Source organism: Brassica oleracea, chromosome C9, assembly GCF_000695525.1.
Source record: "Brassica oleracea var. oleracea cultivar TO1000 chromosome C9, BOL, whole genome shotgun sequence".
In the NCBI taxonomy this organism is placed as follows: Eukaryota; Viridiplantae; Streptophyta; class Magnoliopsida; order Brassicales; family Brassicaceae; genus Brassica; species Brassica oleracea.
In genome coordinates this window covers 10,582,205-10,585,377 of record NC_027756.1, presented here as the reverse complement: position 1 = coordinate 10,585,377, position 3,173 = coordinate 10,582,205, and positions in this window count along the sequence as shown.

Genomic DNA, 3,173 nt, shown 5'->3' with positions numbered 1-3,173 from the left:
AGCAACATCGCTGAATCTATTAATTCCGCTCTGAAGCGAGCTAGAGGATTTCCGGTTCAGTTCCTGTTGGAGTTCATAAGGGAGAAGCTAGGAAAGTGGTTTTGGAAAAGGAGAGAAGATGCTTTGAGTCTCCCAACTCAACATAGTCGAGGTGTTGAATACTTGCTTGCTGTTCGATCGGAGATAGCGGATACGATGACGGTACAACCAATTGATGGATGGCGATTCTTTGTGAAAGGTGGGAAAATGGACTGTGTGGTTGATTTGGAACATGGAAAGTGTGATTGTGGTGTCTATGCAGTGGAGAAAATACCTTGCTCTCATGCTATAGCTCATGGAACATCTGTTGGTTTGCATATCTCCACACTTGTATGTCCAGTGTACTCAAAGGTTTTTCTGTTTGCAGGATACTCAGAGAATATATATCCTTGTGTTGGTCAACAAGTTGAGGAACACACATGTTTTCCTCCGGAAGTAAAACGTGGTACGGGAAGACAGAAGAAATCAAGATGGCAATCTTGGTTGGAGCTATCCAGGATGAGAGGACGCAAACCCCGGGAGCAACACAGGGCTTATAGATGCTCAAAATGCAAGGAAACTGGCCATACGAAACCACAATGTAAGTCGTCCAGTGTTTAGTCTTCCAGAAGACCTTCAGTTAAGTCGTCCAGAAGGTCGTCCAGTTAGTCGTCCAGGGTTTTTTCTTCCAGAAGACCTTCAAGTTTGTCGTCCAGTGATTAGTCTTCCAGAAGACCTTCAATTAAGTCGTCCAGAAGGTCGTCCAGTTAGTCGTCCAGGGTTTTTTCTTCCAGAAGACCTTCAAGTTAGTCGTCCAGTGATTAGTCTTCCAGAAGACCTTCAATTAAGTCGTCCAGAAGGTCGTCCAGTTAGTCGTCCAGGGTTTTTTCTTCCAGAAGACCTTCAAGTTAGTCGTCCAGTGATTAGTCTTCCAGAAGACCTTCAATTAAGTCGTCCAGAAGGTCGTCCAGTTAGTCGTCCAGGGTTTTTTCTTCCAGAAGACCTTCAAGTTAGTCGTCCAGTGTTCAGTCTATGTACAAAAAATTTGTGTTATGAACTAGGGGTGGGCGTTCGGGTACCCGTTCGGGTTCGGGTCGGGTATTTCGGATTTTCGGGTATTTCGGTATAGAGGTGTAGAACCCGTTCGGATATTTCTGTACTTCGGGTCGGGTTCGGGTATTTTTAGTTCGGATTCGGTTATTTCGGATCGGGTTCGGATATTTAGATTTTGAAAAAAAAAATTAAAATTTTCATTTTTCAAGTTTTTTGTATTTAAAAATATAACTTTCAGTTAACTAATTTTTTATTTTTAATAGATTGAATGGTTAATAGATTTGGACATAATATTTTAAAACTAAAAAGACATTAATTTAGTTATTTTTTAAAATTTTGGATGTAACTTTTTGTTAATTTTTGAAATAAAAAACTTTACATGCATTTTAAGTGAATAGCAAATCATTTTTTCCGTAATTATATGTATATCATATGAACTTAAAGTATGTGTAGTATCAATATAAATATTTTATATAAAATGAAGTTAGTCGTCCAGATTTTTTTCTTCCAGAAGACCTTCAAGTTAGTCGTCTTGTGTTTAGTCTTCCAGAAGACCTTCAATTAAGTCGTCCAGAAGGTCGTCCAGTTAGTCTTCCAGAGTTTTTTCTTCCAGAAGACATTCACGTTAATCGTCCAGTGTTCAGTCTATGTACTAAAAATTTGTGTTATGAACTTATCTGTGTCAACTTCTTTGTCAAATTGCACTACCAAACAAATTTGAGATGGTCTTGCCCTTTATATTATCCGAAATATGGTTACAAAAGGTCACTGCTCAGAAGACATTCCAGACTACTTATAGTTAAGTCGTCAAACATTCCAGACGACTTAACTGTAAGTCTTCTGCGCAGAATATAGTTACAAAATAGGGATCAAGTTCAAATACAAAATAAGGATCAATTTCAAATACACACATCAGCCTAATCTATCATACAAAATAATCTAAAGTGGCAAGTTTATCACCCGTCATACTTACCCAGGATGTCATCCATGTCCTTGTTTTCAAACTCATGCACGTCAGGAAGCTCTTGAAATATATCCACCGCCATCTTATCCCTCATACTCTTCCCGTTGGGCTTAGTAAAGTCTTTTTTACTAAACTCTATCCCAAGAGCATGACATTCAATGTACTTTAGAGTGTACACGCCACAATCACCAGCTCGGGCCGGAGGTATATTGGTCGGTCTCTCATATGTGAATGGCTCCAGGCTGTATTTGGCACGTACTTCGTCTGAGGAAGCGCACTCAACAAGCAGATAAGGTACCATGTAGAGAAAAAGGCTCCATTACCACATCGAGTCCTTCTGGGGAGATACTGGAACAAATGTTGTCAAAGACGACTATGTGCCTCTTAGGGATCGATATCCAAATAGCAATCCAATGACTGTCGGCGAAGTTTACTGGCGCATAGATATCATCAATATCCGTCCCCCAAACCTTGTTCGATTGGCAAAATGATAGTATAGTGCCTGCATAATAATTCCACGCCCCACCAGGGAGTCTTCTTCCTAAACCGTTGTGATCGGGCTTCGAGTCCATAAAATCCTTGAAGTTGGAAGTCCATTGCTGAGCAAAGAGATGATCAAGGAAGCACATTCTCTCGCTCCTGAAATGTTGTGGGTTAGCGTTGTACCTCTTCCTCAGCACATTAATCCAAGCATCAATATGCTGCATATAAAATAGAGTACAAGTCAGAAGATATCAGACGACTTAGTGGTAAGTCATCTACTAGAATACTTACCAGACGACTTACAAGTAAGTCGTAGACGAATTAAGTCGTCTGATAATTCGTCTACGTAGAAGACTTACCAGACGACTTACAAGTAAGTCATCTACGTCATAGCAGAAAACTTACACAATCCTCCAGCCACTCTAGGGAGGTTCGGGGGATTTGATACCACCAAGTTCTACTTTTACGTGGTTTTTTATCGAGAGTTGTTCTATAATGACTGTAAACAGAAAATGTTGAAAAGCAATCAGGTTTTATGGGAAAATCAAGCTATTATGTGAAAAGCAAGTTATTATGGGAAAAGGAAACACTTACGGACAAGATTTCAACCAATCAGCGAGCTCCTTCAACTTCGTCTTGTCAATTGGTGCAAAAG